Source organism: Ammodytes marinus (genome assembly GCF_949987685.1).
Source record: "Ammodytes marinus genome assembly, chromosome: 6".
Taxonomy (NCBI): Eukaryota; Metazoa; Chordata; class Actinopteri; order Uranoscopiformes; family Ammodytidae; genus Ammodytes; species Ammodytes marinus.
In genome coordinates, this window is record NC_137235.1 from 16,660,060 (window position 1) to 16,678,690 (window position 18,631).

General features: G+C 42.0%; 1 protein-coding gene across 3 annotated transcripts in view; it reads right to left on the minus strand.

The window, feature by feature from the left end:
• atf7ip (activating transcription factor 7 interacting protein) overlaps positions 1-17,797 on the minus strand; it is a 32,549-nt gene extending 14,752 nt beyond the window's left edge. For 2 of the 3 annotated variants that reach the window (XM_080029824.1, XM_080029822.1), the window contains exon 1: positions 17,270-17,797. The gene's annotated coding sequence lies outside the window, so the exon portion shown is untranslated. The remainder of the gene's footprint in view (positions 1-17,269) is intronic. The other variant, XM_080029823.1, reaches the window with a different exon arrangement.
• Between the last annotated feature and the right edge of the window lie 834 nt (positions 17,798-18,631).

An 18,631-nucleotide genomic window follows, 5' to 3' on the forward strand; every position in this document is an offset into this window, starting at 1 on the left:
GAGGGACTGAGTTAGGACTAGTCCATATTGTTCTCTGCAGGGGTATGTTTTATAAAGGTACTGTGACCTACTTGAGTTTAATGGCTATTAATTAAACCCTCAAAATTACACTTCAATGGTCCTGACAACAATCAGCCCTAATACAAAACAATATGGAAGCCCAAAAAAAAAGGTTTATATTTTTCCTTTCTGATGACACCTATCGAGTGCATGATACATTTGCAGGTACCACAGATACATTAAAATCCAATCTTGTATCTACAACTGCAAGTAGACTACAGCGTTGTGATTAACAATACCAACCGTAGCTAGCAGCGCACAGACAGAGGGAAGTACACTGCACAGACTGTTGCCTGGCAACGCCCATCCCCCATTTCTAGCACAAACTAGTCCACAGTATGGAAAACTACAGCCAGCACGGACTAAACCATTCTGACAAAATGGAGGGGGGGGACAACTCTTTTCTTAAAAAACTAAATTGTTAAAAGAAATCTAAATGATAGAAAAGGGTCATCTACAGGAGTGCAGTTCTTGGTCTTTATAGAGTGAAAATCTGTTCTAAACTCTTCTTGACTATTTAACCGTTTTAAAATGACTTCTAGTGCTATAATAGTTTAATTTCATCACAGTCAAACAAAAGACAAAACCTGACATAGCTGTAAATAAATCATGAAATGTATGATGCGTCCTCTGGCGCCTCTACTGAATCTTAAGAAAGACTTTTTCTGAATTGCATTCATATATGGTCACCACCAGAGGTGTTATGTGCAAGGAACTGTGTACTCGCTGCCACTGAGCTGAGTGCTAGGTTAGCCTTAGCCTACTACAATCCCTCCAAAGACCCGGCCACTGTGGACTAGAGGATCTTACTCAGAGGCCCATTGATCAGATACATTTTTTTTTTATTATTAATTTTAAAACTGCAACATGTACAGTCCACATTTAAATGTTAGCAAACTGAATGAAAAGAAAATTTAAAAAATCTCTGAAGAACGGACCACATGACTTAAAGGCAAAATAGGTAAAAGGTTATAGGGAGGAGCTTGGTTCAGAAGGTTTTATGTAACTAAGAAAACAAGCATTTTTTTTTAAGCAATTCATGCCATTTTAAAGACCTATCTGTGGGAACAATGACTAACCAGATGGTAGAACATGTCTCATGACATGTGCTATCAAATAATGAGCAGTAAACCACATTGAAAACAAATCTTGCCACATGCACTTTAGTCAGGGCCTAGCTAGCGCGGCAAAGCCCGCGCTAAATTGCACACTCAAACTAGAGGAAGCAGCACCCGCCCTCCCCCGTCTATTTCTCTCTCGCGCTCTCTGTCTCTTACTTACACACACACACACACACACACACACACACACACACACACACACACACACACACACACACACACACACACACACACACACACACACACACACACACACACACACACACACACACACACACACACACACACACACACTCTCTCTGGAACAGTCTCTCCAAGTCAAACATGGACAAAACCATTCAGATTGGGGGAAGAAATGGGGGAGGAGCGTTTAAAACAAGAGATAAAATATGAGGTATTTAAGTAATCGAACGGACAATGTGCAGACCAGATTTACTTAATGAGTGCAGTATTTTTATTGTTTTATCATAAGCATTTTTCTAAGAAACATGAATAAAACAATTTATCATGATAATGTTATAATTATCATGAAAGCACTTGAGATGAAAGTTTGTTTCAAATCTAAGCTATATCAAGTATTTATTTGTCAAACATTCTTTACATTTACAGGCAAGAAATATTGCCATGCTAGCAGCGCACAACAAGAAATAAGAGCACAGCTTGACATACTGAGCAGCCTCTCTCCGCCCAGCCTCTCCCTCAGCAGGGAGGGCTGCTGTTGAACAGACTGAACCATTCCAAAATGGGGGTGTTTATTTTCTCAAGAGTAACAAAGAAAACCCTTGTTAAAAAAAACTAAAAAATATACTTATTGTATCTTCTCGTATTAAAGTTTGCACCAATGGCTTCTTCACAACATTCTTTATTTTAAGACAATCCTCATTTTACTAGTTTAGATGAAAAACAGACAAAACTGTAGCTGAAGAGGTAGTAGCTTGGCAATCCAATTGTATTAACAATTAACTTCCATTTAATGTCCTCTTGTGAGATAAAACCTTTCTATGCGCTCTTCGACCAGCCCCATTTCTGCTGCTGCAGAAACACAAAATGGCCACTGAGCACAAGCACAAGCAGGTCCTATAACAAACTCCGCCTCCTAAAAAACAAGCTGTGTAGCTACATAAATCTCCATACTCATGGATGGATCCTACTTATAAAGCAGAAATCTTAATGTAATGATTTCCAATACTGTTATCTCCAGATTTCATAGTGATCTGTGTGATCACCTCCAAAACTGGTTAATATATTCACGGTTTAGTGTAATGTTTAGTTCAGCACTATGGCAGAAGAATTACCAATACCTATAAGTTCCATTTTGTCAACTCGCATGAGTTCAGAGCTGTACTGTTCAATTGTTTAACAACTTAGTCTTGATAACTGGGTAATACTATATATTTGTTCTCATTCAGGGTGCCATTAGTGCTTCAACCAATATGCCAGAAAACCTGACACTTAGCTGTCTCTATCAGTCACAGAAGCAGCAGTGGGTCTGATTCTGAATTAATCAAACTCAGAATTCATTTGTTAACAGCTTTGGAGGCTAAATACTGAGTGGAAATAAGATGTCTGCCAGTGGGAGCAAAACCTGCATTCCAACATTACTGCGCACAGTGCGCGCTCTTCCCTTCCCCCACCCTCGATCCCTGTATCTGGATTTACTGAAACTCAAGTCAAAATGGCCACCTGGTCTGCTGTGCACAGCCACACAGAGCCCTTGGAGCCTGTTATATCTTGCACTACCTCTTATGTTATGACAGTACCATTTCATTATAAGTAAATCCTTTGAGCATACATTTCATAGAGACATATACAATCAGTAAACTGGACTGGTTTAATTTTATTTTTAATTTTATTTTTTAATCGTACATTTCGCACAATTCTCCTACCTATGTGGCTGGACCCTAATACAGGCTTTAATGTATTTTAACTGTTCACAACTCATAAACTCACATTCACCTTATATGAAATGTAAATGGTTGTTTTGCATTTCAATGTATACACTGAATCCGTATTATTCTCATCATACTTACGGTAAGGGACCTATTTAATTTTTACACTGACATCATTGTACAGGCAGTTTTTTGAAACATGCTGAAAAAATAATAATACGGTCAGTTTAGTCTCCATTGAAATCCCCTTGATAACTGCTTTAATCATGTCGTTAGAAGCAGTGATTGTATGATCAGGAAAGGTGCTGGGTAATGTATAGCTCCTCCTCAATATAAACGCATTGAAATAGTTATTAATCTCTATGGAGATTAATAACTATTTTTTTGTGCACACTGCTGGGAGCTCCAGATTCCAAACACAATCAAGTCTCTTGCATGTCAGGAGGACTGGAGACAGAATTTTCCAGGTTTGTGAAAGTTGTGGATATTTCTGTCTACATGTTTAGTCCTGTGACAGGATAACAACCTGTATAACACTGACTCTTGTGATATGCATGCAAGGTGAAGCTCAAGTCCCTATGATTCTGACACTGGCAACAGTTATAGAAAGGTGTGTTAATGGTAGCACCTAAATATCACAAAGAGTGTGGATCACTAATCACGCATAAATAATAGATACCACGCAACATCTTAATGTTAATGATATTGCCATTTCCCTATTACCTTAATGGCAATGATGCAGAAAACTGAACACAATTAAATAGGTTTCATGGATTCTGTTTGTTTGCTATTATTCAGATTAATTTGTGCGGCTATTTGACCAGATGGAGCTAAGACTGAACAGTTATTCTGAGCAGAAGCTAATTATTAATGATCATTCCTGTGACATTCCTTCAATTTATTTATTATTTTATTCCAAAAAAGGACTACAGAATCTACAATACACCAATTAATCTTAGCGACTAAATGCTTATTCCCAAAAACCTATTTTCCGTTTAGCAATAATCTGAAAGCAATGCTTCTTAGCCTACCATTGCCCAAGCACTGTACGCGTGATTTTTTTATTTTATGTGTGCGGAGAGTAGCAGGAGACGGGTAGAAGGAAAAAAAGGAACAAAAATGGGGAGGGGTGAAGTTGGGTAAGACCAGAAAATTAATTGAGAATCAAGCAAGCACATGGTTATTGTCCTTTAGCCATGCGCTGCTAAATGAGACTCATGTTATGGCTATAAAAAAAAGAGCCAATGAATCTTGACAAGCACACTAAAGCACAAAAAAGAATAAAAGCACCTGGTGCAAAATAAGGTAATCTAAGTTCCCTGAAGTCAATTGATTTTGGTTCATTGCAGAAATGAAATATCTGCATGCAGTTGCTTCCTCCTTTCTATGGTACAACTCTGATAACCTACAGACCATCTTTGGAGTAACTACATGCTAAACCAGACTGCACAATCTATAGCTAGCAACACAGTAAGAACTGAAGTCCTTAGCTTCACTCAGCGCGCCAGCACCCCTCCCCCACACCAGCAGTCTGCTACAGTCTGGAGTTTTACAGCCAAGAACGGACTAAACCATTGCAGCAAGGGTGCTTTCACCAAAAAGGGAGGGAGCTAAAGAGGTGAATGACATTTTCATAGCATTCATTCTGTAAAAGCTTCTACTTCCGTATTTAGAGGTTCAACACTTGATAAGCCTATTTTGAACAGAAATACATTCTCAGTGAATTCATGTTCTCCTAAATTGGTTTAAAATCCAACCATAGACCTGAAAGAGGAGCTTCCTGTCATTGAACTAGTAGTTGATCAAATTGTATTTAGGTCACTGTAGCAATAGCATATCTACCAGAATGTTGAAACATGGCACATTTCTCAGAAATGTGTTACATTAATATCTAGATGTTTAATCTAAGGATTAATCCAAACAACAATCAGCTTTTTCGGGCATGAAAAGAAAATAGCTACGAAAAATATTTTTTTGTGTGAAAAACGTGGCATTACCAACAACAAAAATTCACTGAGCTTAAGGATTTCGATTAGTCAACAAGCTAGCCTGCTTGACACATGTATATCCCACCACCACTCCTTTCCCTTCAATAGATTTTTTGCAGTGAATGGTCCAGCACAAAATGGCTTTTTGACTTAGAGTGATGATTACTGACTTTAGACCGACACCCGCTGTCGGCTTGAGCCGATCAGAAGATCTTAACAGCTGTGCGACATGGACATGGACCGAAAGTGAAAGTAGTTCCTGGGTGGGCTGACTTAAAGTGAAGGCAGCCAAATTTAAGTAGATTCTTCGATCTGCTCGCCACTAAATGTTCAGTAATACACATGCGCAGATCACGTGCGTGCCGAACAGTGAGAGTTGGTCAAACTAATTAGTGGTGCAACGGATCAACCGTAATCCGGTGGTGCACCACTTGTTGCTAGCTTCAAATCCAGAGATGGCAGAATTTTCATCTTATTTGAAACGTCAATTTAGCTTAGCCGAGCAGAGCAAAAATGTTACAATAGATGTTCTTAACCTGTAGTATAGGATTGTTCGAGAATATCAGCAAGAGACAACAGTTTTTAAACAGACGTTGTTACCTGCTTAGCCGTCCTGCTTTCTGACAGTAATTTAACACAACCTGTTACATTCTAATCAACTCACAAGAACATCATAATTTTATCATTCTTAACTAGGGCTGTCAAGCGATTAAAAAAAATAATCTAATTAATTACAGGCTCTGTGATTAATTAATCTAAATTAATCGCATACTTATATGACACTTTTATACCTGTTTGTAAACAGCTGTATAGCCTACTACAGTTTGTTTCTCTGTCTCTCTCTCTCTCTCTCTCGCGCGCGCTCGCTCTCCGTCTCTCGTAACTTCTGTCTCCTCCCCTCAGCCAGCTTTATACATGAACTAGCGCCGAATTTTCTCAAAAAACAAGCAGACAAAATTACGACTTTCCATCTCCCACAACAGGCAGCACAGCACTGCCACCATTTCATAGCCTACTCATAGGCAAAAATATTGACACACACACGGGGCGGGTGCTAGACAGCTTACAAAATTGGAGGAAGATTGAGAGATAGGCCTACTGTTTTGAACCTAGCCTACATTGTTGCACCCACTAAATCAATAATGCACGGACACTGCGGAGAATTAAGTAAGATGTCTTCCTACCTTCATGCATCCCATAAACCGTCCATAGAGCCCTTGAGTCGGCCCCTTTCCCCTGCTTCTCTCTTTACCTTTCTCCCTTTAACCCACGCGCCCGGCCCGGCGAGCTACAGGTGCAGCTCCGCACCACTTTTGCACCGGGTCAAAGGGCATTATAGAAGTGCGATTAATCTGCGTTAATTTTTTTAATCGCGTTAATTTTTCTGTGATTAATTAATCAAAATTAACGCGTTAATTTGACAGCCCTATTCTTAACACAAAATAACTTGAAATTAACAGGCTAAACAACAAACTCCAGCTTCTACCTCGGCCAGATCCCTCTCTTGATGACATTTTATTTAATGTCAATTCCTTATAAAATAAAAAGGTACAAAGAAATCCTGTGCGATTGCCTAAATATCTTTCCATCTCTTACTATTCATAAGGTGTAGTGGCAGTAAACAATGCTTGGAGGTACACTTGTCTAGTTTTGGGATGTGCGGGTTTTCAAGGTGCAGAATATAATGAATTCCCTAAACTAAACTTGATGGATTCCTCCCTAGCTTAGCTCATTAGCCTGATGGAGCTATGCTCTTTAGCTGATGCGGTGGCTCGTATATTCACTCTGCGGAGAGGGTGACCGCTGGAGCTTCACCCCACTGAGAGAGCAGCCGAGCCGGGCAGTCCAGGAACTTCACACTGCGAGTCAGGCAGCGCTGGACAGGCTCGGGTATAGCAGCCGAGCTGCCCCGCTACGCTAGCTCGGCTGCTATACCCGCGAGCCTCGGCTCGGGCAGAAATACGTGTCACACACCTGTGCAAGGAGATTGTTAAAATAAAAGCATATAATACACCGATATGTATCGATGTTTGAGCATTGCATTGATACACTCGCCAGGAGTTACTCGACATTGGACACAGCATCAGATCGACAATAACAGCAGAGTCGAGCCATTCTCATGACATCCCAAACGCCATAGCGAGGCCACAGGTTGCTCCATGGATTGTTATCGGCCCCAGCAGGCAGAGAAGGCGGCGTAGAGTAAGGAAGCAAAAGCGAGGCTGCCGGTCCGGCCTACTAGCCAGACTGAGGAAAAACTCACACAAGCCTCCTCTCCCGAGTATGTTTCTCACCAACGCACAATCCTTAATCCCCAAAATGGACGAGCTGGAACTACTCATGGAGGGTAATCGATTTGTTCGAGACTGTTGTGTTTCTATTATATCTGAAACCTGCTGATGCGGCCGTGAAGCTATCAGGCCCCTTTATGCACCGATGGGACCGCAACAGCGACTCCGGCAAGAGCAGCGGTGGTGGCCTGTGTATTTACGTACATAAAAACTGGTCTAATAGCAACATAGTCACACGTACACATTGCTCAACAGTAGGGCTGCCCCCTAAAAGTCGATGATTCGAATCATCAGTCGGGAACCCCCGCAGTCGACGCAGATTCTTCAAGTCGAACCATCGTTTTTATTTTTTTTCAGTCAGTGTACATTATAATAAAAGAGGAAATAAGAGAAAAACACTGACGTTATCATGCCAGGGCAATAGGTGGCGGTAATGTGTCACGTCAGGTCGAACGCCATAGAATAAGAGTGGTGAAAACTAAAGAGGAAATGGCAAAAGAAAAAACCAAAGCAGATACGTTTGCGCTGTGCAAATTGCGCACCATATATGCCTATTGATTCTGCTCTGCTATGTGCTGTAATAAAGATAGGTCGCCTTGGAAACAATTAAGCCCCTGTAGACCGCGAGCATCTCGTCTTTTTTACTCGCGCGAATCACCATTCTCTGCAGCCGTCACCGGCTCTGTGTTGTTTCTCTCTCACGGGCTTCAGCTGCGCTCCAACTCCCCGGTTTACTCGTAAACTGATTTTTTTAATATATCCAACCTGGAGGTTGTTTATTTTAAGCTCCGTTTTCGGTGGTCTTAAAGTCTGTTTTCAACTCTTTTCGGATCAACGGTTGGTCAAATATCTCACTCCAATGCACTTTTCTGATTGACAAATAGTATCACGAATAGTCGAATCTCTGGTTTGAACAGGCAGATCCGATTTGACTGAAAAAATTCCGAGTCGGGGACAGCCCTACTCAACGGACATAGAGTTCATCTGTGTTAAAACCCATACTTGTTTCTGTCCAGAGGTAACGGTTGTGCTAATCATGGCTGTTTACATACCTGCCCTCTCGCTATTATCAGACACAATAGTGTCTGATAATATCATATCATATGAAAGATCATATACAAACATTAAACATGCATACAGAGCCATTCAACTTCCACACTTAGGCCAGTCAGACCACCTCTCTCTGCTCCTTACCCCCGCATACACATGAAGAAACACAACTCCAGTGACCAAGACCATCACGACCTGGCCTGAAGATGCAATTCCTCAACTACAGCACTGCTTCCAGCACACAGAATGGAGTGTCTTTGAATATCAGGACCTGTCCGTACAGAGGCTGTACTATCTTACATCAAGTTCTGTATGGGGAATGTAACAGTGGATAAATGCATAAGGGTGTTCCCCAATCAGAAGCCCTGGATGAACGGCCAGGTCAGGACACTCCTCAAAGGCCGCAACATTGCCTTCAGGTTTAGGAACAGAGACCTATACAGTGCTGCCAGAGCTGACCAGAAGAGAGGAATCAGGAGTACCGACGGAAGATTGAAAACCACCTCTCCAACAACAACCCTCGGCAGGTGTGGCAGGGAATCCAGCACCAACTTCAGGGTACAGACCAACTCAGGCGTGGACTCGAGCACTGCACTAGGTGAGGAGCTGAACTCCTTCTTTGCATGCTTTGAGACTGCCCAACAGTCTGCAGCCACACCACCCCAGCCCCATCCATTCTCCAGCTCCCAACCACTGACAGGTACAGGAGGTGGAACGGATGCTAACAAGGGTGAACCCCAGGAAAGCTTCAGGGCCTGATGGTGTTCCGGGGAAGGTACTGAGGGCCTGCGCTGCACAACTCTTGCAGGTCTTCACCACGATCGTCAATCTCTCCCTGACACCATCCCAAGTTGCCTGAAGTCTGCCACCATCATCCCAGTACCGAAGAAATCAACAACCGTCAGCCACAAGGACGACTGCCCAGTTGCACTCACACCCATCATCACCAAGTGCCTGGAACGGCTGGTTCTTAACCACATCAGGACCTGCCTTCCTTCCCCCGTCGACCCTCACCAGGATGCTTGCAGACCGAACAGGTCAACAGAGGAAGCAATAGCCATCACACTGCACTGAGCCACCTGGAACACTGGGAGAGCTACGTCAGGGTGCTATTCATTGACTACAGCTTGGCTTCTAAAACCATCATCCCTGACATCCTGGTCAGCAAACTGTCTGACCTGGGGCTCCCCCCACTCACCTGCTCCTGGATTACGGACTACCTCACCAACCGACCCAGACAGTCAAACTGGGTCACCGCATGTCCTCCACTCGGACACTGAGCACGGGCTCCCCACAAGGGTGTGTGCTGAGCCCGCTGCTCTACACCCACTACACCACAGACTGCAGACCCGCCCACTCTACAAACACCATTGTTAAGTTCACGGATGGATGACACGACAGTGGTGGGAATAATCACGGGGGGAGACGAGTATGCCCACAGGGACGAAGTCCTGAAACTGTCTGAGTGGTGCTCAGCAAACAACCTTTCTCTGAACACCAAAAAGACCAAATAATCATCCTGGACTTCAGGACACACAGAACAGATTCATCTCCCATCTACATACACAGTGACTGTGTGGAGAGGGTCCACACCTTCAATTTCCTGGGCACCATGATATCTGACAACTTTTCCTGGACTGCAAACACCGCAGCTGTCATTTAAGATCTCCTATTATACTACTTTTCTGGTCTTAATTTCTCATTAATGACTTCTATAGAGCAACCTGACACGAATCACAGCACAAAAAAAACAAGTAGATTGTCGGGAAGCTCTTCCTCTTATCCCAGCGATTTCAGCATTCTGTGTACACACTCGGCTTTGTGCTTCTCCGCCCCCTCGCCCCCCTCCTGCAAACCCCACTCCGTTGGTTACCTTCCGGAAAACACTTTCAGTGGCGCACGGGCAAATTTGAGCAGGCAGGTGGGGGCATGGCCAGAGCATGCCTGAGCACATTGCAGCATTACCATACATGGAAAAATCCAGATTCTCTACATAAAGACTCCTGGAAATTTGAACAAGTGAATCGCAACCGGCTGCCCTAGTGTTTAGCGCTCTGCACTAGGGCTGGCCCGAATTATTCGAATATCCAAGTATTCGTTTGTTAAATTAGTATTCGGAGCTCAATTCAGTATTCGGAATATTCATTATTTTTTTTCAAAAGTACCTCAAACTGCAACATATTTAGTCAGAAAATAATAATTATATACACAAGTTATACAACAATTGTAAAATACACATTAGACGTTCATTTAAAATATATGATGAAATTATTTGAACTTTGACCTAGTTGGCCGCTGTCCTTTCAGAGCGCAACCGGTGATATCAGCTGTAGGCTACATGATGTTACCAGAGCGAGGCAAACTAAAAGCGGCACCAAGCGCAGGAGGGATAGAGATATGGAGGAAGAATAGATTATGTGTTCCTCTTAACTCTATACCACAACATTAGCGCGATTTTGGAAGGAAAAGGAGCCTAATGCTTGGTGTAATACTAACGTTAGCTTACCTTAGCTGTTTGTTTACGTTCCTAATGCAGCGCTGCCATCGCCCATCATCAACAGTGACTTGCTTGCTTCATGGGAATACCCGGTCAATAATGGATATAATATGGACACAAAAGACTATCTACATTGGATTTTTGTATGGATTTATAAATCCCCGAAAAGATGCATGTTCCGGGATGAATTGAAAAGCTCCTGTAAGGGTTACGGTGACAGAGAGGCCAGCTGATTTGGAACGGAACAACAGCTGTTCGCTTCCACGGGGAAAAGTAAGGAGCTCCGACTTTATTACCGTTCCAAAGTTATTAAAGCGTCAACAAACTACGCAACTTGCTGTTTCGGCTCTCACACTCGTTCCAGTGAGTACTTTGGGATTATTAATGTTGGTTTTGATGGTGTGTTTTTTTAGAACGAGTACTCGAATACTCGCTCGGAAAATCCAACGAATATTCGAAGCCTGTAAAATGGTAACCGGGCCAGATTACTCTGCACAGCCACCCCAGACGGTCAGCAGGGAATACGTCTAAATGCATGTAAGTCACTAAATCATAACATCGTTTATAGGTCATAAAAGTCGAAAAAGTATAATAGGTCCTCTTTATACTACTTTTCTGGTCTTAATTTCTTGTTTTACACTGCTATAGAGCAACCTGACACGAATCACATCACAAAAAACTATGTAGATTTTCGGGAAGCTCTTTCTCTTATTTTGGCGATCCAGCACGTCCTGTCAACACTTGAGTGTGTGTGCTTCGGCAATCTCCGCTCCCTCCGCCTGTGCATCGGCCATCTCCGCTACCCTCCCCCCCTCCTGCAAACCCCACTCCGTTGTGATTGGTTACCTTCCTTCCGGAACACTTTCAGTGGCGGGAAGCGCGAGCATGGACCTATAAGGGCGCGAGGCAGACGCGAGGCAGACGCGAACAGGGAAGTGACAGCATTACCATACATGGAAACATCCGCGTGGTGACTTCACAAAGTTACATGCGACGTCACAAAGTTACAAAGGGTAGACCGCTTTGAAGACGTGACTTCTCGACTGGCTAGGATAGTGTTTAGTGCTCTGCACAGACACCCCAGACGGTCAGCAGGGAATACGTCGAAATGCATGTAAGTCATTATTTGATAATTTAGTATGGTTAAGCATGACTATGAATCATCATAACAACGTTTATAGGTCATAAAAGTCAAAAAGCATCATAGGTCCTCTTTAAGAAGACACAGCCGTGTCTGGACTTCCTGAGAGTACTCAGGAAATATAACATCTTGAGAAGCTGCTGGTGACCTTTTACCGCTCTACCATTGAGAGCATCTTAACCAAATGCATCACGGTGTGGTTCTCCAGCTGCACCGAGGCAGACAGGAAGAGATTATAGAGAGTGGTCAAGACAAAGGATTATCGGATACCCTCTCCCTTCCCTCAGAGACATCTATTCATCCCGCTGCCTCAACAGAGCAAAGGCAATCACAAGAGACAGCAGTGTTTCCCCTACCATTATACAGGCCTGGCGGGCCCGCCAGGCCAACGGGACCCCCCGCCAGCCTGACTTTTTTTTATTTTTTATTAATTTTTCATTGATTCCGTAATAATCATTTGCGAGCGTCTGCGCGGTACGGTCGGTCTACCCCTCGTCTGCGCCTGTCTTTACAACCTCTCGTTTGATCATCCCATCAGCTGATTTGTGTGTGTGTCTGTGCGCGGCGCGATGCGCGTGTGCATTCGGTGCGCAGTTTTTGACACAGAAGCCAATGAGCAGGAGCCTTTCTTTATATGTCCATGAGCATGACTAGCAAGCAAACGTTGAACTAGTGGCGAAAATAAAACCAGCGCCTGCTCTATGGAGATATTAAGGACTCAGTAACAGGGACGTTGAACAGGAAAAAGTGCTGAGCAAAACTTAGGAAGTTAAAATTTCTACGTCGCCGTGGCAACACAATCAATCTGTATCTACAGCAGAGACAGCGCTGAAAAAACGGCATGCACACGTTTCAGTAAGTTTACAGAAGTGCCACACACACTGCTACTGCCTTTGCCATTCTCAGAATAGCATTAATTTATTTTCAAGGGACATATTTATTTATTTATTATTTTAACTATAAGTTATCTTGAAAACAGCAGGCTATTGTAGGCCTACAAGCTTTATTTCTTTGTATTTTCAATGCTACATTATTTTTATGTTTTAAATTGAGAAATAGGCTAGATGAAATATAATGGTCGGAATAGGGAATTTGCCTTATGTAGCACAAATGTCGATAGGCTAATCATGATGTGTAGCCTGTTAATTTATTTTCAACAAGGCTATTTGCATAAAAAAAAATTAAGAAAATGTTTCAATAGGCTAGCTTCAAGGTGAGGTGATTCAGATTATTCCAGAAATGAGTACTAGACAGGACCTGTCTATATTAGATCTTAGTGTTTATTGTTTTTTATTGAAATCCATGTGTTTTTCTTCAATAGTTTACATAGCTTGTGTCTCCAAATTATTACAGGAAATTGTTATAGGCAGGACACATGACACAGAATTAATCAGATTTCGCCTCTCAAAGTGCACCAGATTGATGCATATAACTTTAAAAGGATAAGGTTTTCTTCTGCAGGGGCATGCCCCCAGACCCCCCTAGAAGGTCCATTCTCACCCAGCAGGATCTAAAAATCCTGTGAGAAACACCACATGTACAAACTTACTGAATGTGAAAGCATAACCCTGTGCCCTCATTTTTAACGGGCTGTCAAACGAGGCTCATCCCAAATGGGGTTCGTTTTGATACATTTATTCTAGAAATTTGGTACGCACGCGGCGCGCATACTCTTTATCAGCTCTTACCACCGGGCCTAAATCGAATTCTAGGGGAAACACTGGACAGTACCCATCCAGCACATCACCAGAATACCAGTCAGTTTTTTTTATTACCTTTATTTATACAGGTAAATCCCATTGATACCGGAGAGTCTTTTTCAAGCGAGACCTGTTCCCGATTTACACGTTCTGGTGTTCAGGTGGCCACAATAAAATGCCACTCAAAGGCATACCTGTGCAAAATTCATGCTGTCTAATCAACATCTTGATATGCCACACCTGCCACAGGCCACAATCATTGCTCGTGGTGTGCTTTCTATGCGGGCGGAAAGTTATTCACACTTTGGGGGCGGAGCCACTGGACTTTGATTGACAGCTCTCTGGGAGCCTGGGGTTGCCAGGTTGATGTTTTCATGTACTGTTGGCAATACGAGGGAAAGTAGCTGCATGGACAGGCTATGATTTTTTCATGAAGACACATGATCAGCGAGTGGTTTGGGGAGCGGTTGATTTGCTTTGCAGCAGAGCACACGTTTAAAAAACAATTGCGATCATGCAAATTTGATCGTGGGAAGCTCATATTGTGATCGTGATAAAAATTTGATTAATTGTGCAGCCCTAGCTATGGTGGTATCCAAAGTTCCAGAGGGCTCTGCTTTGTAGTCCTCCTGACAGTAGTACAAGACAAGTATAAACCAGTCTTCATAAGGAATTCATCACTATCTGGAAAATTCAAAAACATTCATCCCCATGCAAAAATAAATGAATACCGTACTTCGCCGTGAAACTGTCAATTTAAAAAAAATACCATATAGTTTTTTTGTCATAACGCCCAGCACAAATAGAAACTGAAGACTTGGAAAGCTGTGGAGATTATGTGGAGGTTTTTTTCTCCTCCTTTTTGGCTCATTTGTGATGTTTAATAGATAAAGATATATTGTGTTTTCTGGGCTTTCACGTTAATCTAACGACAATCCAGACGAGAGAGACGTTTTCCTACATCAAACCTAGTAAGGAAACATAGGCATGCAAGTATGAAAATACATGTGACACATAAACTCCGTTACCAGGAGTCCCAAAGATCAAATTCTTATCCATTTCACATTTGACTTGAAGGGAAGAAACCGGTTGTAACTGGTTAAAACTGGTTCTAGCTGCTTGGTACGGTTTAAAAACTAAAGATAATTTGTAGGTATGTTTTTTTTCCATCGTCAAAATAATTTTAAAAAAAAGACAGGAAGAGAGCAAACACTCGCGAATTGATTTACAATCAAAAAGAAAAACTTTAGTTTTTACATTACAGACAAACTGGTCTCTCATTTAGTACACACTGATGGTCACGCTGATCAAACCATTTTGATATTTATAAATATGATAATTGCATTCACACCAGTAAAAATTAAGTTCCATTATCAATTTTAAAAAAGACTGCAAAAAATGTAAGTATTTATGTTTTAGGATTCCTTTAGGTTGGTGCATACCGTAGGTTAGGGTTAGGTAAAATTAAATGGCTAATTTATCATCCTTGGTTTGTGATCATTTACAAAATATCTGGCATGATAACCATTAGCTCTCTACCAATGATCTAATATGGGAGATGCTACAAACGCTGCAAATAAAGGTGTTATACTCCCCATGTTTAATGAAAGCAGCACCAATTATGTGGTTTATTTAACCAATAATATCTGATCATGCCGAGGCAAAAAACGTATGCAAGTAGGTTTTCCATGCGCTTATGGCGGGTCATAGGCCAACAGCTGCAGATCACTGAATTACACATGGCAACAAATCTGTATAAACCAGGATTGAGAGCAGTGCAACTGCCGGACACAAACTTCTCTTCTTCTCCATATAAGGTACTATTGGAGGTCTCTTTTTGAATTATAATCCGGCAGAAGCTCAGAATTTCGAATTCATTAAAATGTTGAATAAAGGATTAATGATGCTAGCTCAGAACATTGTGGTAGCACTTTTAGGTTCAATATGAAATTGTGATCGATTGTATAGGAAGAGAGGTAATCAAATGTAGCTAAGCAAAAAAAAACTGACTAACAGGAAAAATGTAGGTGGAGCCTTTCAAGGCTGCTTCCTCTCGAGCAGAAAAAAAACGGTGTAATGAAGTACAAGTGCACCATGTGAGCACTGCCACTGGGTGAAGTGGGGGAGGGGAAACTAGAAACAGGGCTGTACCATGTTTTTAAAACCTTATAGCAAACTTGAATCAGCTCAGATTTAAATTGACTAAATTAAGTCCTTTAAAAAATTATTAAAGATAATATATCCAAATTCCCTTTGGATTGCCTTATGGCTCTCGGGTAAATTAAAGCAGAAACGTAATTGTTCACTTCTCTGTACAACAATTCCCCTTAAATCAAAAATATGCCGATTTTTTTCTCTTTTAGTAACCCACAGGACAGGGCAAATTGAAAAACTGTTAAACTCTTGTATTACCATTGAAATTAAGCCACACCCACATCCTAGGACAGTGTGGTGCATGGAAAAGTACCGGGCTGTACCACTTTAGACTAAAAGGGGTGTTCAAAAGCACAATGATGGGAATGCAGTAGTTTCCTCTACACTTTTGTTCATATGTTGTTCGTATGCTGTGCCACTTCAGCCCATATTTTGTGTTGATTTTCAGTTTGGGGATACTCTCTATTAACCTGCATTTAATGGCAGAAACATTTAAAAGAAGAAAACAATTCTTAATTAAAGTTCTACAAAGGTCAGTAATTAAATAGAGAAAGCTTATTTATCAGTTTTTTTATTAGTCGCATTACATATTATCTCAGGGAAACCAACTTCTCACCAAAATGTAATGTTGCCCCTCCCCCAAGGCATTACCTGCAGCATGCTGGATGTGCTTGCTACTCGTTTTAGCACCAACACAACATGGTCGCTTCACCGACTTGGTAAGGTGGTCATTTGTGACAAATACATCCAGGGCACAAGTTTATGTTTTCGGTTGCTATCTGGTAAAGTCACTGGTTTACATTGAAAAGTATTTGATTACTTGTATCAGACCATAGGAGGTGTGAAGGTATCTTTTACTCAAATTGACAAAGGACTGGGTCACTGTGTTCATTGTATGCTATGTTTTTAAGTACAAGCCTCCCTCAACCAAGTTACCACCACTACAGCATTAAATGAAGAACTATTCAGAATCCATATCCTTTGACATTTCATAAATGCAATTCACTAAATGCAAAAACTACAAGACTGCATTCACAAAGACAACCTTTCGGGGGGAGTCAGCAGCGTTATAATCGGTTTGTAAAAATACCCTAACTGTCATGAAATGTATATTTTTTAAAGGCTATTATTTAAATGTCACTGATATATTTTTCATTAGAATAGTATCCAAGCAAGTGTTTGCTAACGCGTTCATTTCTAAGCTGTCCCGCTACTGTCCACCAATCCACACACAAAAACAGAAGCTTTTTTGTAATTCATGAATAATTTTATATTTATATATATATTCATAAGACCAAGTTTCAAAAAACGTACCATCAATTTGCGTTTAAATCAAACAACAAGTGAGAACAGTTCACTAGCATGCTAGCTGCAATACCTCGACTCACCGACTCTTCGCGTCGCTGAGCGATGTTCCCGCGATTTCCAGTCGCGGTGTAGTGGACTGCCTCCTCCTCCTGTCTGGAGTCTTCCGGACCCAGGTGTGTACTCACACCGGGACGTGGAGTATTACTCCACCGTTATCAGCATACAATGAGGTAGAAGGGAGGACAACCGAGCTGTGTCACCAGAACAACTGTATAATGTGCTATCGCGGACTCAAACGACTGATCTCCTCCTTCAGTCGGGAATAGACTCCTCCTCTTTTCTTCCCCAAAAAAATCCACCACGAGTCTACGTCAGCGTTCGGAGGCGGTTGGTCGACAGATTCGTTGGCGTTGACCAACCGTCGCGGTATGAATGTTTTCTATAAATGTTCAGTCTTGCTACCTGCAGCAGTGTTTAAGTCGGTAGCTAAAGCCGGCAAGGTATGTATGACCAGCTCCAGGACGTGATAAATAAGTTTATGTGGATGTTCTGGTAGGACTAAGTGTTTGTGAGAAGCAGCTGCCCAAACTGCATGGAATGAATTGCAGCGCGGTCGAAAGAAGCTCACAGAGCCGACGGTTGGGAGTAGGGACAACGGGGGAGAGGAACATTAGCATGGAAGGGGAGGGGGAGGGAGGTGTGATTTGTCCACGGCAGACAGAAGACTGCGGGGCTGAGTGGGGGATGGGTTACACGGCGGAGGAGGAGGAGGAGTCAGCTGAACAACAGGCTGGAAAATGGTCTGAATTTATCGCCAGCATGGCACCATTATAGTGTTATTTGAAATATCCAATATATGCTTTTATATCCTGTGCGTGTTAAAATAGCCTATATGTGTAGGCCTGAGGGACTTTTAGTAGTTTGCGCTTCATTTGATAGTGATTTTCTTGAGAAAAAACAGTTGGCAAAAAATGGCCCACAAGCTGAGAAAACAGTCAAACCAAAGGTTAACGTGGGAATTACTTAGCCTATCCAAAGTAGGCGTGTAATGCAGTGTTTTATGCTACATAATAACCTAACACAAATCCTCTAGTCTAGTCTTTTTTTTTCTTTTGCTCTATGATTTTATGGATTTTCATGACAAGACACGGACACTTTTTTTATTCCTAGTCTCATAAAAATCCAAATCCGTCACTTTTTTGATCAATTTAGGCCTGAGATCTGTTAACATTAAACAGCATGATAGCCTACAGGTCAGCCATTTTGTTGACTCACTCGTGTGAGCTTGTATTTCCCCAGGAGGCCAGCAGAGGGGGAGTTTCAGAGATGTTTTTAGTCATGAGCGTTAAAATGTTCCTGTCCTCATGGTTAAACCACAACCTTCTGCAGTCTGTTTCATGGCTAGTCCCTGTGCAGGTTGAGTGTTCCTTCT